The sequence below is a fragment of the Heterocephalus glaber genome, unplaced genomic scaffold (genome assembly GCF_053883595.1).
Source record: "Heterocephalus glaber isolate CG9 unplaced genomic scaffold, H.glaber_assembly_v1.0 deba00001444, whole genome shotgun sequence".
NCBI classification, from domain to species: domain Eukaryota; kingdom Metazoa; phylum Chordata; class Mammalia; order Rodentia; family Bathyergidae; genus Heterocephalus; species Heterocephalus glaber.
Genome location: NW_028258297.1, coordinates 11,387,512 through 11,406,367, shown reverse-complemented (window position 1 = coordinate 11,406,367; position 18,856 = coordinate 11,387,512). Strand labels below are relative to the sequence as shown.

Below are 18,856 nucleotides of genomic sequence, written 5' to 3'. Positions count from 1 at the left end.
TATTCCTGCCTGCTATTAGTGTGAGACCAAAGTGAACCTAAGAAATGAACTCCCCTCATACCCCTCCCCTTATAGAGTGCTGGAATTCCCCACGAGATAGCCACTTGCTCTGCTTCTGTAAACATGCTTTATCGCTCCCCGGGAACAGATGGTGCCCGGTGCCTCCCTGTAACCACCAAACCCTGTAGCCACAGAAGGTCCTATCTTGGTAAGATAGGTGGGATAAAAAAAACTGGGTCGTGAAAGATATTCACAGCTGGCTGAAGGACATAGTGGCCTCTCCCCGAACTTCTTTGTTTGAGTTACCTATAATCCTGTACTGTTCCCTGCTATGGGGCTTCACTTCTCCTAGAGAGTGGAGTCCACGCGCGTGAATAAACTCCTTTCAGTTTTAACTCTGTCTTTGTCCCGGTGTTTGGTATTTTCCTGGCTTGCTTGACATAACAATTTTGGAGGTCCCAGTGAGATAACCATCACTCGGTGACTTCTGTCTGGTGTTCGGCCCCTGTCTCAGGCCGCTGTGGCCCAAGAGAGGCCTGGGGAGACCACCTTGACAATTTGATCAGGGCCCTGGGGGCTCGGGTCTCAAGTGGAGGATTCGGGTCACTCCAGCCATACTGAGAGGAGTTTATCTGAAACACCTCCGAAGGTCAGGTAAGAATCTCATGATTCTCAGTCAGTGGATCCTATAGAGGGTGAAAGGAAAGTTGGACTCGCGCTAATTCCCATGCCCAGGACTTCACCGCAATGGCAGGAAGTCCCCTGGTCAGTTTATACTTTTGGTAAGAAAGGCTATAGTCTGTCTAAATATCTGTATATCTGTTTTTTGTTGTCTGTCAGCTTGCTCTGTGTGCCTTTTGTTTTCAGTTTTGTTCTACAACGAGCCATGGGAGCCAGACAGTCTACCCCCTCTACCCTCCTTAAATGTGTTTTACAACATTTCTCTCAAATTTATACCCCACAGAAAGCAGATAAATTCGGCATCAAGTTCTCAAAAAAAAAAAAAACTCTGGACCCTGTGTCAATTAGAGTGGCCATCGTTCGGGGTGGGATGGCCAAGTGTGGGAAGTTTTAACATTCAGACTCCCTGACAGGTTTGGAATCCGGTTACAGGAAAGGGAGGGCCCCGTCACCCTAATCAGTTCCCTTACATTGATGTGTGGATGGTCCTGGTGGAGGACCCCCCCACTTTCTTGCCTGTCCTAGAGCCGCCCAGTCATCTAGGTTTAGTAAAAATAAGGTCCGCCACCACTTCTTCCACTGGCAGAGTTCCCAAGAGATGACAGATGTGTTTGTTGCTAAGCCTCTTTTAAAATGTAAAGTTTTCCAGGCTCCACAGGACGAGTATGACTTCCAGCCTTGCCTGCCCCCATATCAGGCCCAGGAGGAAAAACCTAAAAAAGCCCCTGACTCCCCTTCTGATTCTGTCCCCTCTAACCCCTCTGCCCCAACTGCACCATCTGACCCCCTGTCTCCCCCCATACCTGATTGGGACAAGCTTATGAGTCAGAAGGGACAACTAGTCAGGTAACATCCATAGTTCTTCCTTTAAAACAGGTCCAGTGAGGTGGTGGATTTGTGTACGTTCCCTTTACTACCAGTGACCTTTGTAATTGGAAAAATCAAGTTCCCCTTTTTTCAGAAAAACCTCAGGCCCTGATTCACCTCCTAGAATCTGTTTTCCATACTCATCAGCCTACCTGGGAAGACTGCCAGCAGCTGCTCCACACCCTCTTCACTACGGAGGAGTGGGACCAGATTTTTCGAGGCTGTTAAGGCGGCTCTGGGACAAAACCCAGACCTTGGTCCGGCACTCTGGCTTATCTGCAGCGAGCAGAGGCCGAGGTGCCAACCCACCGACCAGACTGGGACCCCAACACTGATGCAGGTAGGAGAGAACTGGCCAGCTACAGCCAGCACATTTTACAGGGACTCCATCAAGCGCTAGAAAGTCAACTAATTTGACCAAGGTGAGTGAGGTAAAACAGGTTAAGACAGAGTCCCCCGCGGCTTTCCTGGAGTGCCTTCTAGAGGCATATCAGGTCTATACACCTATTAACCCTGATGCTCCAAAAAACACAACCACAATAAATCTGGCTTTTATGTCTCAGTTGGCCCCAGATATCAGAAAAAAACTTCAGAGATTGGAAGGATTTGAGGAAAAAAACAGGTCTGAGCTCCTGAGTATAACCCAAAAGGTTTTTGATAACCGGGACTCCCCAAAAGAGGCAGTCACCAAGTGGCTAGGAAAAGTTACTATTGCTGCTCTCAAAGACTATGAGACAAATAAGCAGACTGGGAGACCTAAGCCAGAGAGACCCCCGTGGCCTAAGCTCAGAAGGGATCAATGTGCCTATTGCAAACAGACTGGACATTGAAAAAATAAGTGCCCCTCAAAAAAAAAAAGAGGGACAAAACCAAAAAAAGACACAGGAGGTTTGACCTTTAAAAGTATAAAATAAAAAAGTCAGGGCTCTTTCAAATTGAGCCCCCACCAACCCATGATAAAATTAAAAATCGTGGGCACACTGACCAACTTCCTGGTAAATACTGGGACAGCCCATTCAGTACTGACTAAACCTTTGAAAAAATTAACAACACGAGAGACTTTGGTACAGAGGGCTACCGGCAAGGGTGCTCAGGGTTATAAATGGACAACTACACAAACGGTAGACTTGGGTCACAGGCAAGTGACCCATTCCTTTCTGGTGATTCCAGAATGTCCATACCCCTTGCTTGGTAGGGACCTGCTAAAAAAATTGGGTCCAACAATCACCTTTACAGAAAAAAAGACAGACTTAAGACTAAACATCCCACAGGGGACTGTCAAAGTTATGGTGACTTGCCCATTGGCTTCTTAATACCTGATGCTTTCAGAGCCAGAGGACAAATCAGCTGGGCTGATTGGTGGTTTACAAACCGAGTTTTCACTTGTGTGGGCCAAAACTAACTCCCCTGGGTTAGCAAGCCTTCAAGTTCCTATAGTAGTCAGTCTAAAGTCCAATGCCCAGCCTGTTTCTGTCCGACAGTATTCCATCACGAGAGAGGCTAAAAAAAAAGATTTGGACACACATCAACGGACTCCTAGATGCCGAAATCTTAAAGCTGTGCCAATCACCTTGGAATACTCCACTCCTGCCTATCCAAAAGCCTGGTACTTCTGACTACAGGCCTGTGCAAGACCTCTGAGAGGTAAACAAAAGAACTGAGACTGTACACCCCACTGTGCCCAATCCCTGTACCCTGCTAAGCCTCCTGCCTCCACAATGACAAGTCTACACTGTGCTGGACCTCAAAGATGCCTTCTTCAGTCTGCTTCTGGCCGAGGTGAGTCAGCCCCTTTTTGCTTTCAAATGGGTGGACACTGAAGGAGGGTACTCGGGACAACTGACCTGAACAAAACTGCCATAAGGGTTCAAAAATGCTCCCGCCCTGTTTGATGAGGCTCTAAATAGGGACCTGGCTCCATTCAGAGTGTCTCATCCTGAGGTGACCCTTCTTCAGTATGTAGATGACCTCCCAGTAGCACCTGACGACACCTGTGTGGCAGCTACTAAAGATTTGTTGAGACTGTTACAGGAACTGCGATATCAAGGGTCAGCCAAAAAGGCCCAAATCTGTGCCTTCCAGGTCATCTATCTTGGGTACAAACTTAATGGGGGCACTTGGCAATTGTCCCAGAGACGGAAACAAGCTATAGTACAGATTCCAATACCCACCCGAAAAAGACAGGTGCGTGAGATCCTGGAAAGTGCTGGCTACTGCCCACTCTGGATTACAGGATTTGCGGAGATGGCAAAGCCCTTATATGCAGCCACAGCCAGAGGGAACACACCCTTAGTATGGACAGAGACCGAACAGAGGGCATTTGACACCTTAAATCAAGCCCTTGTTCAGGCACCAGCTTTGGCCCTCCCAGACATCAGAAAGCCTTTCCAACTGTTCGTGGCTGAGAAAGATGGAGTGGCAAAAGGGGTCCTTACTCAAACTTTAGGACCCTGAAAAAGGCCCGTGGCTTATTTGTCCAAAAGACTTGATCCTGTGGCTCCTGGCTGTCCACCCTGTCTCAGAGCCATAGCGGCAACAGCCCTCCTCATTAAGGAGGCAGACAAGCTAAGCTTGGGTCAGGGGTTCACGGTCAGTGCGCCACATGCAGTCTCCTCCATGCTACAAGGAGGCTCTGAGCATTGGATATCAAATGCTAGGCTGACTCAATATCAGGTGCTCCTGACTGACCAGCCCTGGATCAAGTTCACAGAAGCCACTACCCTAAACCCCGTCATGACCCTGCTGCCAGCTTCAGACCCCATGACTCCCCTACATGACTGCCAGGAGACCCTCCAGGACATAACTGCGTCCAGGCCTGATTTGCAGGATGTGCCCCTGAAGGACCCGGAGGAGACATTCTTTATGGATGGAAGCAGCTTCATTGAGCAGGGAGTCAGTTATGCAGGGGTGGCGGTGGTAGATGGCCAGGAAGTCACGAGATGGGCCTCTGCCCTAGGCCATGGTACTTCAGCCCAACAAACAGAGTTGATAACCCTCACTCAAACCTTAAACCTGGGTGAGGGGAAGTTTATTAATATCTATACAGACAGTTGGTATGCCTTTGCCACTGTACATGTTCATGGCGAGATATATAAACAACGGGGCCTACTCACATCAGGAAAAAAGGACATCAAAAATAAACATGAGATTCTAGCATTGCTAAAAGCTGTATGGAAGCCTAAATCAGTGGCTATAATACATTACAAAGGACACCAGAGGCCTGACACAACAGAGGCCATAGGAAATCAAAAGGCTGATCTAGCTGCTAAACTGGCTGCCAGAAAACCAGTAGGGATGGCCCCCACCCTGATCCTTAAAGGTTTTTCCAAGCTGCTGACTAAGCCACATTACTCATCAGAGAAAGAGAAACAAAATACCTGGGTGGGAGCTATGAAAGATAAAAATGGATGGTAGAGTCATCCCGACCAGCCAAGTCTGCTTGCCTCAGGCTCTTGGCCGACAACTAATTCAACAAATATATCAGTTTACTCACCTAGAAAAAAAAACTCAGACAATTGATAGGTTACAGGTTCTTAACTCCTAAGCTGGCTGCCATGGTCCAGGATGTTTGCACTTGGTGCCAGACATGCGCCCAGGTAAATGCCAAAACGACACCCAGAGGTGAGGGAACCTGACACTGAGGTGAGCATCCTGGGGAATTTTGGGAATTGGATTGTACTAAAGTCAAGCCCAGCCACAGATATAGGTACCTGTTGGTTTGGGTAGATACTTACTCTGGATGGGTAGAAGCCTTTCCTACTAAAGGAAAGACAGCTACAATAGTCAATAAAAAGTTGTTATCATCCCCCAATTTGGTCTCCCCCATACTCTGGGATCAGACAATGGCCCAGCCTTCATGGGTAAGTTATCTCAATTGGTGGCCAAGGCCCTTAACATTGATTAAAAACTTCGTTGTGCCTATCGGCCACAAAGTTCAAGACAAGTAAAAAAGATGAATCAAACCTTAAAAAAAAACATTAACTAAGTTTGTTTTAAAAACTGGAAAAAGCTGGCCAGACCTCCTCCCACTGGCCCTCTTGTGGGCTAGGTACACTCCTTATATAAAAAAGTTAACTCCTTATAAAATCATGTTCAGGAGACCACCTCCCTTACTGCCCAAGGTAAACTTGAAAAACGTATCAAAATGTGAAAATCATACTTTGTTAAATTCTTTAAAAGCCCTCCAGGTAATCCAACAGGAGCTGCGGAATCGAGTTCGGGAGTCCAGGCTGGCCCCTCAACCTGATGTCACCTGCCATAAATTTCAGCCTAGAGATCTGGTGCTGGTAAAGAGACATTCATCTAAGGCTCTGGAGCCACATTGGGAGGGGCCTTTCCAGGTGATTTTGACGACGCCATCGGCCATAAAGGTCACAGAAAAAACAGAGTGGATGCATCACTGCCACATCAAAGTGGCTCCTGAGGACACCCTGGAGGACAAATGGAGGGTCATCAGTCAACCAGGCGACAAAAAGTTAAGACTGGGACGGGTTGAAAATACACCCCCATCTTGTTAATATTTTCTAAAACATTGACAATATTACCCCAAAAACAATTGGACCATACTGGTAATGTTTGGATTCAGTTGGCACAATCACTTAATTTGTCTGAGTTCTGTTTAAATGTAGATTTAAATTTACAGTATGTATTAGGGAGTTGTCTCATCCCAGTGTGCACCCCCTGGGGTCTGATACAACCTTATACTCTGTTTAAAGACATCCCCCCCCCAAAATCTTATGTATAAAGATAGTTACAATTGGGGGACCCCCTCTTATTCTAAATCAAAAAATGCTATTAAGTTATATACACCTCAGATGGTCATGTTAAACAATACACAATGTGCTGTATATAAAAATTGTACTACAAAATGTCTAAGATTAAAAAGGTTAAAAAAAATGACCTGTTATAAAAAACAAAAAATCATATACAGTGATGGTCATGTGCCTTTACCATCAGGATGGTTTTATACATGTAAAAGAGTAACACTTAATTATATCCCTGCCTACTTGTCTGAGACTCGATGCTGCCTATGTTGCTTGGCCATAATATTGCCAGATCAAACTGATTCGATATTGCCAAAAAAAATTAAACGTTGGTCACCCTATACTGCACCAGAATGTGATGATGATGTAGGTCTCTTGGCAGATGCTCGAGTGATACCTATGATAATATCTGTGCTTGCTCAGCCCACCATAAAAATTCATACAAAAAAGGCAGTATGAAAATTGACATGCAAGGTGGTCAAAGGTCTAAACACTACCTCATCTGCCTTGACATTAATTAATCAGGAGTTACAAAAACACAGACGGGCTATACTAGACAATAGGACAACAATAGATTACTTGCTCTTGTTCCATCATCAAGGATGCAAAAAAATAAATAATATGTGTTGTTTTAATCTGACTGACAATAGCCCAGGGATTCAAAAATAAATAAATAAAACAATTTTAAAAATTGATGGAAAAAATACATAATAAAAAATTAGGATGGGATCTGTTTCAATGGTTAACTCAATGGTTGCCTAATATGCAATGATTAAAACAGCTTTTTCTTGTAGTCTTAATTGTAATCACATGTTTGCTGTTATCATGTTGCTACATACAATGCCTACCTTACTGTATGGAATGCTCTCAGTGGTTCATGGATTATTAAATTTGACTATTATGTTGCTAAATCAAATGTATAAACCCTTGCCTAAAAAAATGACAGAGTTAAATCAAAGGTTTGATTCTGTACAAAAACCAGTGGGGAATGTGAGACCAAAGTGAACCTAAGAAATGAACTCCCCTCATACCCCTCCCCTTATAGAGTGCTGGAATTCCCCACGAGATAGCCACTTGCTCTGCTTCTGTAAACATGCTGTATCGCTCCCCGGGAACAGATGGTGCCCGGTGCCTCCCTGTAACCACCGAACCCTGTAGCCACAGAAGGCCCTATCTTGGTAAGATGGGTGGGATAAAAAAAGAACTGGGTTGTGAAAGATATTTCACAGCTGGCTGAAGGACATAGTGGCCTCTCCCCGAACGTCTTTGTTTGCGTTACCTATAAACCTGTACTGTCCCCTGCTTCGGGACTTCACTTCTCCTAGAGAGTGGAGTCCACGCACGTGAATAAACTCCTTTCAGTTTTAACTCTGTCTTTGTCCCAGTGTTTGGTGTTTTCCTGGTTCGCTTGACATAACAATTAGCCTATCACTCCACTTTTTTTTTTCTTTTTTGGTACCTCGGGTGGAACTCAGGACTTTGTGCTTGCAAGGCAGGCACAGAGGCACTGAGGTAAATCCTCGACCCCAGTCCACTTCATTTTTTACACTATATCCATAATCTCCCAACCCCTCCCCATCATGGGTCTAGAACTTCATTTTGAGTTTTCTCCACTTCTCCTTTTCTTGGCCAAAAATAGCATTTGGCTTTGCAACACAATATTTGTTTGGACTTATTATGGATTGCACAATTCTGAAAAGGCAAAAAAGGATCCAGTCTTGAGTCAAAAAATGGGTAATTGATTTGGAACCCCAGATCAAATATGACCTAAGCATTTATGTCCCACACTGGAGAGCCAATTCTTTTGAAAATGAAAGCTACCAATCACCAATCAACAGTGAAGGAAGGTTTGAGGGGCTGACTTTTCGGTTTGTTTCTTTCCCTTTATCTTCCATAAGTAAGCAGGGACTCACACACAAAAAGATATGAGCTGTCTGGTGTGGTGCTCAGGGATGCACAGAGTACAACCATTTTGGGTGGAGTGCCATCTTAAGAAAAAACCATGGCTCACGCTGCCTCAGCCCTACCAACATCTTATCCAAACAGTTTCCAGGGGATCAGCAATATGATCAAGGCATGAGCCAACACAGATTGTTGACTGCACTCACTCAAAGAAGACACTGCCTTTTTCCAGCCCATGCTTTTCCCTTTAAAAACAGCACTGCTCATGTTGAGTTTTACACCCAGTGAGAGAGAACCAACCAGAGACTGATATTAAATCCACACAGGAGTTTATTACCAGCTGGGACCCAAGCAGAGCATCGAGCCTTGGCTGGGGGTAGATTAACTTATTTTATACAACTTTGAGGCCAGCAGTTTCTAGGCCCCCCTACGGGGTAGAACTAGTAAAGCAAAAGGTACAGAAGCAGAACGTCCTGCTGTTAGAACATTTGTAAAACAATAGTTGATTAATTGTTGTTTCTAAGAGACTCTAAGGGGAGGAGGTTTCTAAGCTTCCTCCTTCTGAGTTCATCTAAAGGGCAGGCAGGTGGGTCATTCAGCAGCAATATGGAGTCTGTCTTGCTAACTAGGGTCCTTCATTGAGTACACAGATTAATAGAGTAGCTATTAAATTTTTCTTTCATTCAGTTTGTGTCTTAGAAAGTTCTTTTGCTGACCATGTTATTGCAGTGGCCTCTGCACCACATTTTGCATGGCCCCTGGGACTCCCCAAGCCTGGTGGAACTCTCTTCTGGGAAGTTAAGAAATATCTTCATTGTGAGCACATTCCAGCCCTGAGGTCTTGTTTCTGGAAGGCTGGACCTTACCTCCTCTGTGGCACCAGGCCTCCAACCCATGGGTTTTCAGTACTGGGTGTTGAGATATGTAGCTGTGTCAATGGACAGGGTCAAGAGAGACTGGCCAAAGAGGAAACAAGGACCTCAACTCACCCTGAATACATTCTTGATTCTTGTCACAGAAAAACATTTCAGGACATGTGAGTGAGGGGCATCGGCTCATTTAATAGGTGAGCTAGAGAGTAAGAAAGAATAGGAGGAGAATTCACCTTGAGAAGCTGAAGGGGGCATAGCTCTGATGGAGAAGATCAGACTTATCTATTAATAAAAGAACGTGGCCACCTTTCATGAATTAGCTGAGGAGAGCTGAGGTCTGACTAATCATTACTTAATTCTGGTATTGAAAGTTTGATCAGGGGAGTCCTTGTAAGTTAATTCAGTCTCCAAGAGGTGATTGTTTCTGAATAGGGCAGTCTCAGTTTTGAGGAGGCTCTCTTGAAATCCAAGGTGTCCAAATAGACTTAGGACAATGACTGAAGACATCTGGGCGCTCACTGGTAGTTGAATGTCAGTCAGTATCTCCTGCATCCATGTCTTCAGATGCCTGTACCTTCCTGTAATCATCATGATGAAGTGTTCAGACTCCTCAATCCAATCCTGCCTCCCTCACCAGGTTACAGTATATCTAGTTGCCTTTCATCCCATGGTGAAAGTATGAGTCATTGTTTCAACTTCCACTTTAGTTTTCCCTTAGAGGATGTCACAGCCTTTTGGAGGCTGATCAGACCTCCGATCCCCCTGACCAAGCATGTGGTGGTAGGAAAGCAAAAGACAAGACAAGATCTTAATGCATAAATGGGGGGACCTAGGATGGTCAGAGCTCTTCTCAGGCTAAGACACTGTCTCCTGGAGCTTGCCACTATTACTGAACATACAGCTTCTAGAAAATGTAAGGGGTGATGCAGGGAATAGTGAAGCGGAGAACACTACTCTGAACAGATTCCTAGCAACAAGGAAACAAAACATCCTAGCAAGAACAGCTCATAGATTCATGGGAAATTTGTTTCTTCCCATGGATTAATTTTTGCCTCTATAGTAGTAGTTTTCTGAATCAGTCATGCTGCCCTTGGCTGTGCTATTGTCTTGCCATCCAAGACGTCACAGTGTCACAGTTCACAGAGACCTCCACTGTAAACAGTGGTGGGGGGGGAGTGTTCCTTCCCCACATACCAATTGCTGCCTCTCCTAGCAAGCCATTGTGGGCTAATAGGCAGACTCAGACTTTTAATATGAAAAGTCAGTTTATGAGTTTGCAGCTCACTCAGGGTAGTCTTCATCAACAGGCCTCTTTTTTTTATGTTTTTATTGGTGCATTTTAGGTGTACAACATAATGACATTCATCATTGGAGATACACACCTTTACATATTCTCTTGGTTCTTACTTTTCCCCCTTCCCCTGCCCTCCCTTCAACCCCTCCATCCCTCCCTATTTACAAAGACTTTGTTTCCATTTTTTCATTTTCTCATATCCCATTCCCTTCTTTCCTTTCCCCTACCCCTCCCACTTCCCCCTCAACTTTGCCCCTTTTCTTCCTATTTCACATTATCTATTATACTTTTTAGTCCTTATTTACACTTTCAGTTTCTCACACTAGAGAAACTATTTGGTATTTACATGTGTGTCCTGTTTATTTCACATAAGAGTATCGCCTCAATGAACATCCATTTAGCAATAAATGTCTCTAATTTCTCATTTTTGATGGCTGAGTAGTACTCCACTTTATTTTTTAAAAACCCACATTTTCTTGATCCGGTCTCCAGTTGATGGGCATTTGGACTGTTTCCAAGTTTTAGCTATTACAAACTGTGCTGCTATAAACATGGGTGCACATATATCACTGTGGTATGATTCTTTTAATTCTTTGGGGAAGATACCCAGCAGAGGAAGAGCTGGGTCAAATGGGACTTCCAGTCCTAGTTCTTTGAGGTATATCTCCACACTGATTTCCACAGTGGTTGCACCAATATACACTTCCACCAGCAGTGGAGCAGGGTTCCTCTTTCCCCACAGCCCTGCCAGCATTTGTTGTTGGTTGATTTCATGATAGCAGCCATTCTTTCTGGAGTGAGGTGGAATCTCAGCATTGTTTTCATTTGCAGCTCTCAAATGACCAATGATGTTGAACATTTTTTCATGTTTATTTCCCATGTCTACTTCTTTGTCTGAGAAATGTCTGTTCATTTCAGATGCCCATTTTTGGATTGGATCTTTAAATTTAGGAGGTCTGATTTTTTTAAGTTCTTCATAGATTCGAGATAGTAGACCTTTGTCTGAGGGACCGCTGGTGAAAATTTTTTCCCACATTGTGGGTTGTCTCTTCACACTGCTGGTGGTTTCTCTTGCTGTGCAGAAGCTTTCCAGTAAAAAGTATCCCACTTGTTGATTGTTTGTGCTAGTTCACAGGCAACTGAGGTTTTGTTCTTAAAGTCTTTTCCCATCCCAATGTCTTGAAGAGTTCTACCTAACATCTGTTCTAGCCAGTTCAGTGTTTCTGTTTTTATATTTAGATCTTTAATCCATTTTGATTTTAGATTAGTGCATGGTGAGAGATACAGGTCTAGTTTTAGTCTTTGGAAAGTTGAAACCCAATTTCTCCAGCACCATTTATTAAAGAGATTGTCTTTTCTCCAGCAAGGGTGTTTGGCTCCTTTGTCAAAGATGAGGTGGCTGAGTGTGTCTGGAGTTGTTTGTGCATCTTCTAATCTGTTCCACTGGTCTTCAGGTCTGTTTCTTTGCCAGTACCATGCTGTTTTTATCACAGTAGCTTTCTAGTATAGTTTCAGCTTGGGGGCTGTAATACCCCCTGCCATGTCTCTGTTACCTAGAATTGCTTTTGCTATTCTGGGTCTCTTCTTGTTCCAAATGAATTTTTGGATTGCTTTCTCAAGGTCTATGAAGTATGCTGCTGGGATTTTAATTGGGATTGCATTGAATCTATGTAGCAATTTTGGAAGTATAGCCATTTTCACTATGTTGATCCTTCCTACCCAGGAGCAAAGGATATCTTTCCATTTTCTGATATCCCCTTTGATATCTTTTTTCAAATTGCTATAATTTTCAGAGAAGAGGGCTTTGATTTCTTTTGTTAGGTTGATTCCTAGGTATTTCAGTTTTTTGAATGCTATTGTGAAAGGAATTGTTTGCTCTATTTCTCTCTCAGTGACTCTGTTGTTCATGTAGAGAAAAGCTATTGAATTTTGTGTGTTGACCTTGTATCCAGCTACTTTACTGAATTTGGTTATTAAGTCTAGAAGACGTTTGGTGGAGTTCTTGGGGTCTTCTATGTAGAGTATCATGTCATCTGCAAATAATGACAATTTGACTTCTTCATTTCCTATCTTTATTCCTTTTATTTCTTTCTCTTGTCTAATTGCTGTGGCTAATGTTCCCAAAACTATATTGAACAGGAGTGGTGATAGTGGACATCCTTGTCTTGTTCCTGATTTTAGTGTGAAGGATTTCAGTTTTTGACCATTTAGTATGATGGTGGCTGTTGGTTTTGCATAGATGACTTTTATTGGATTGAAATAGAGACCGTCTATTCTGATTTTTTGTAGGATTTTTATCATAAATGTGTGTTGGATTTTTTCAAATGCTTTTTCTGCATCTATTGAGATGATCATATGGTTTTTTCTCTGGCTCTATTGATATAGTGTATTACATTGATTGATTTGCATATGTTGAATCATCCCTGCATCCCTGGGATGAATCCCACTTGGTCAGGGTGTATCATCTTCTTGATGATCTTCTGCATTCTATTTCCCAGTATCTTAGTAAGGATTTTTGCATCTATGTTCATTAGTGAGATTGGCCTATAGTTCTCTTTTTCATTTGGGTCTTTCTCTGCTTTGGGAATCAAGGTGATGTTTGCTTCCAGGAATGATTTTGGGAGTATTGCTTCCCTTTCAATTTCACTGAAGAGTTTAAACAGTAGTAGAAGTAGTTCCTCTCTAAATGTCTTGTAGAATTCAGCAGTGAAGCCATCAGGACCTGGGCTTTTCTTGGTTGGTAAGTTTTTAACTATGTTTTCAATTTCATTGATTGATAATGGGTTGTTTAGAATTTTTGGGTCTTCTTCATTCAACTTTGGTAATTCACACGTGTCTAGGAATCTGACCATTTCTTCTGTGTTGTCCATCTTATTGACGCATAGGTTCTGGAAGTAGGTATTGATGATTCCCTGGATTTCTGCTGGGTCTGTTGTAATTTCACCCTTTTCATTCCTAATTGGATGAATTGGGGCCTTTTCTTTCCTTTTTGTGATAAGGTTGGCTAAGGGTTTGTCAATTTTGTTCATTCTTTTGAAGAACCAACTCTTGGCTTCATTGATTTTTTGTATTGTTTTCTTAGTCCCCATTGCATTCATTTCTGCCCAGATCTTTATAATTTCCTCCCTTGTATGAGCTTTGGGTTTGTCCTGCTCTTCTCTTTCTAGAAGCTTGAGGTTCAGCATCAGGTTGTTTAATTGGGCTTGCTCTGTTTTCCTATTATGATTATTCACTGCTATGAATTTCCCTCATAAGAGTGCTTTCATTGTGTCCCATAGATTCTGATATGTTGTATTGTCATTGTCATTTATCTGAAGGAACTGTCTGATTTCTTCTTTAATTTCCTCTGTGACCCATTGGTTATTCAGAAGTGTGTTGTTCAATTTCCATGTGTTTATGAAGTTTTTGTGGTTTCTTTTACTGTTGATCTCCAATTTCATCACACTATGGTCTGATAACACACCGGGGATAACTTCAATTCCTTTGCACTTACCTAAATATGTTCTATGAGCAAGTACATGGTCTATTTTGGAGAATGACCCATGTGCAGCTGAGAAGAATGTGTATTCTGATTTTGTGGGGTGGAACACTCTATAAACATCTGTTAGGTTCATATCTTCAATAGTTTGATTTAGTTCTAGCATTTAATTGCTTGTTTTTTGTCTAGTTCATCTATCTATTTGTGACAATGGGGTATTGAGGTCCCCCACTACTATTGTATTAGTGCTTATATGGTTTTTCATGTCCATTAGCATTTGTTTTATATAGTTGGGTGCACTAGTGTTTGGTGCATAGATATTTATGATTGTCATCTCTTCCTCTTGGATTGTCCCCTTTACAAGGATATAGTGTCCTTCTTTGTCTCTCTTAATCAGTGTGGGTTTGAAATCCACTTGGTCTGGAAAGAGGGTAGCTACTCCTGCTTTTTTTCAGGTTCCCATCACATGGAGTATTGTTTTCCACCCTTTAACTTTCAGTCTATGAGTTTCTTTTTGAATTAAGTGTGTTCCTTGTATACAACATATTGTTGGATCTTGCTGACCCATTCTGCCAGTCTATTTCTTTTGATTGGTAAGTTGAGACCATTACATTGATGGTTATAACTGACATGTATTGAGTTATCATTGTCATGACTTTTTCTTTTTGTTTGATCCTCCCCCTTTGCTTTTAATTTCTTGTTGTGCCCAGCGGATTCATTCGGCTGGGCTTCTTGGAGTTGTGATCCTTGCTGTCTTTTCCTAGAATTTGTCTAAAATTTTTTGGAGTGCTGGTTTAGTATTCATGAAGTTCCTAAGGTGCTCTTTGTCATGAAAGTATCTTATTTCACCATCAATTTTGAAAGATAGTTTTGCAGGGTACATCAATCTAGGTTGGAGGTTCTTTTCCTTTAGGGCTTGAAACACATCACTCCAAGCTCTTCTTGCCTTGAGGGTTTGCACTGAGAAGTCTGCTGTGATTCTGATGGGCTTTCCTTTGTATGTGACTTGTTTCTTTTCTCTAACTACCTGTAGAATTTTGTTCTTCTGTTGGGTTTCTGGAATCTTAACAATTATATGCCTATGTGTAGATTTTTTTGATCAAGGCTAGTTGGAGTCCTATATACCTCGCTTATCTGTATGTCAAATTCTTTTCCCCTGTTTGGGAAGTTTTCCGCCATCATTTCTGTAAACAGTTTTTTTATGTCATCTGCACTCTCTCCTGTTTCTTCATTGACTCCAATCAGTCTTATGTTATTTTTCTTTGCATTGTCTAGCAGCTGCTGGATTGATTTCTCATGGTCCCTTAAAATTTTAAAGAATTTTTTCTTTTCCTGTTCACTAATTGAAATCTTTTCTTCTATATCTGAAATTCTATCCTCACATTGGTTCATTCTGCTGTGCAGACTTTCAATGGAGTTTTTAATCTCTTGGAAATCTGTTTGTATCTGTTTTATGGATTCCAGTTGTTTCCTATGTTGGGATTCCATCATGTTCCTCAGATCCTCTATTTTTTTATCTGTGTCCTCTCTAGATTTATTAATCATGTCTTGCACCATGAGCACAATCTTCACTGTTATCTGAGTAATTATTTCTGATTTCATTTTTCCCAGATCCTCTTTTGTTGCCAGTTCAGAGAGTCCAGGTGGTTGTGTATCAGATTGTTCCATCTCCTTTCCCTTTGGGGTTGCTGTAGGTGATCTGGAAGTCTGGTTCTGAGGCTTGTTTATGTGTCTTCTCCTTTTGACGCGGGGGAGGGGGGAGGGGGAGTAGGGTGGGTCTGTGTTCCTGTCGCCCACGCAGCTCCCCTCCTCTGGGCTCGGAGCTGTGGCACGCCTACCCGGAAGCCTCCTGCTGCCTGAGAGCTGTGGTGCGCCAATCTGGAGGTCTCCTCAAGGACACTCTGCCCCATCTTTTTGAAGGCCTCTTGTTAGGATGTTAGTTTATAGGGACTTTTACCTCTTTTTCTTTTCCTCCTGCCAATGGATGTTCTTCACATTCAGTCACTCACTGGTCCTTTTATACTGTATCTAGTTTCTTCTGTGCTTTCAAGAAAATAGGGTCCTTGTGTCAGGCACAGGTCCTCATATATTTCCATACAAATGGCACAGGACTAGGGCTCAGGGAAGCTTCACATGCAGAGATTCCCAGAAGGAAAATCAGGGACAGTCAACTTGCTTTGTCAAACCCCAAATGCAGTGAGCAAAGGACAGACATAGGTCATCATGCTGTCTTGTCCTTGCTTGTCATCCAGTTCTCAAACTTGAGTTGTAGGACAGACCCAGAGTCCTTGAAGGAAGGGAGGCCAAGATGAGAGAAAAGGCCTGGCACAGCTCATGGATGTAACTGGTGAGCAATTACCTTCTCTGTTCCAGTGCACTTAAGGATTCTCAGTCACAATAGTAGCCTGGCCAGAGGAAACACCCAAAACATGGACTGGTGGACAATTTCCAAACATATACAAATCCCAGGGTCCCACTGTTGCACGCTTAAAATTGAGAACCTGAAAAAGAGATTTGAAAATTGGGATTTTTAAAGCTCAACTTTGTGTTCACCTTCCTCATGCTGAGAAGGACAGCTGCCACACCTGGTGCTGGCACCAAGGAACTATCAAAAGAATTAAATTGTGAACATTTTTCTAGGCATACTGGTGGAACAAAGTCTACCTGAATTGACATTTTCATGTTTCCTGGTGTTTGTTCTACTCCTCTTATATGTTAGCGTGCTTCTGTTCATTAGAGGAACATGGGGTAGTTACCCTCACAGTTTGGCCAAATAGTGAATAAACTCATATCTCTGTTTGTATAGGCTTTTCTCATGCTTTTGATAGCAAGTAGGCAAAAAAGTCCCAGACAGTTGCAGCCCAGATTCAGGCCTCTGGCCCAGTGACCCCAGAATCTGGTCACCACAAAGAGACTAGCATCATCACTGTGAACAAGATGTGCCCCAAGCATTTCAAACAATGCCTGTTTGGCCCTGGAGGATGGGAATGACAAAAGCCTCTTTCTATTTGAGGTAGTGTCACCTGCCTATCTCTCTTTTCATAAAATGGAAAATTAAACATTTTCAAGGAATCTCTGAGCTCAAAATTTGACCCCTGAGTGCACATCATGCCTTTTCCTTTCTTTTGCTTGCCTGTGGGGCTGCTTCTTCTGTGGGCCAATCCATTGTTTATGAGCTAATCTGAGTTTTCTTGAGACCTTATTTGGTGTTCCTCGGGGGTTGTTATTCTTATTTCTCCTTCTCTTAGGACCATGGAAGCAGGATTGGCCCTGGGGTGTTGCCTAAATTCAGGTCAGTGAACAGGGAGTGACCCCAGAGCCCAGATGTGTTATCTGTACTAGTATAATAAGGAATCCTAAAACAACATACCTCATTCCTTGGCTCATCCAGAAAGTTATATATTAGGGTTGACTGCCCAGAATTTTGAGCCCACTAGAATTCTGACAAATGTGCAGGATAAATGCAGGAGACAGTGGGAAGAACTGAATTTAGAGTGAAATGTGAAAAAGCTACTCCCATAAGGAGCACATTAAATTGATCCAAAATACAGGTCTCACCAGCTAGCATAAAAAGTTTTAATTTTCAAGAGAAAGGGAATAAACGTGAAAAACAGTCAAGGAAGAAGGGCTTGTTAAAGAAGAAATCAACATTTTGTCCATCAGCTGAGTGTGTCTTTAATAACTATGATGACTAGGGCCAGGGATTTAGCTTAGTGGTTTCGCCCCCTGCTGCACAAGTGCAAGGACCCGAGTTTGATCCCCGGTACCAAAAAATAATAATAATAATAACTATGATGACTCTGTACTTAACAAAAATGGGGAAATTTCATAAAAGATGCCTGAATTTGTGTTTCTCTTTGTGGGGAACATTTGATGTTCCTAGGTTTTATTACTACCCTAAACTGGAGGACTTAGATGATTGTATAAAAGGATATAGTATATTTAGACTTCTGAGGTGTGTCTGTTTTGATGCAATAGGAAATGTTTTAAATTATAGGGCAAGCTCTTTCTGCAAAGACTGAAACCTCTGATGAAAAAAAAGGGGAAGAAAAACCTCCAGAAATCTTCTTTCACATTAGGTGGGCACAGATAATGTTCTCTGCCCTTCAGATGTAAACTTTCTACCTTGCCTCAAAAATCATATGAGGGAGGATAAAATAAATAAAGGTAGGCAAAAAAGAAATAAGGAAAATGGTAATCTTTAAATTGTACTTTCAAGAAAAACTGCAATTTAAGGACAACAAAATTGTTCAAGCCTATATGTGGGAAGTCACTGGCCAAAGGAGTGATTAAACCTGAGTGCACTAAAGAAGACATTTGGAGAACAACAGGTCCTGTGCTCCTGAAATGCACGGTTAGAGTTTACAGCAGAATCTGCAGGACAACAGTCAGCAGAAGGAAGAGCAAGTTACTGTTAGAGATGTTTGCTTTGCCCATTGTGTCCCCTCTGCCCCACAAAGTTTATCTAAACTAGGACAACATGTGTCACGTAGCAAACCATCCCATTCTGGCCCTGTCCTCTGACATAAACTCCTACACAATAGGCTGCAAAATGCTTTTCTTCCATGTCCTTGTTCTCATGCCCTTGAGTTACAAATAAATAACCACAGAGGGCTCAGTTGGTTGCTGTATCCCTAGGCTCTCTTATGGCCAAGAAGCAGCCCTCTGGGTTCTCAGTGATTGGACGACATCTCATCTCTGGGTAATCTTCATCCTCTGCGCATCCACAGCCACACACTGCACCATCTATTTCCCTTCCAGGAAACTCTTGCAAAACACCTTCCCTAATGCAGTAAGTCCGCAAACTGAGATGTGGGTACTTGCCTTTCCCTGGTTCTGGGCTCATAATTTTGCCTGTAAACTGAGCTCCCTCCTACCCATCTCCATGCTCATAAAAGCACACTATTAAAAGGGCAGCAGATCTCAGCTTCAAGCACATGTAAATGGCTTGCATTCTAACATAGCCTACCAGATAGGGAAACTCGACAGACACTGGGAA

General features: G+C 42.7%; 1 long non-coding RNA gene across 2 annotated transcripts; it reads left to right on the top strand.

Annotated features, from left to right (window-relative positions):
* On the top strand, positions 1–7,684 carry LOC110349398 (uncharacterized). 2 transcript variants are annotated; one of them, XR_002395320.2, is made up of 3 exons: positions 1–1,888; positions 3,030–3,327; positions 5,728–7,684. It is a non-coding gene; the product is annotated as an uncharacterized LOC110349398 (long non-coding RNA). The 2 variants fall into 2 exon arrangements; XR_002395321.2 differs by having other exon boundaries at positions 1–1,970.
* The last annotated feature ends 11,172 nt before the right edge of the window (positions 7,685–18,856 follow it).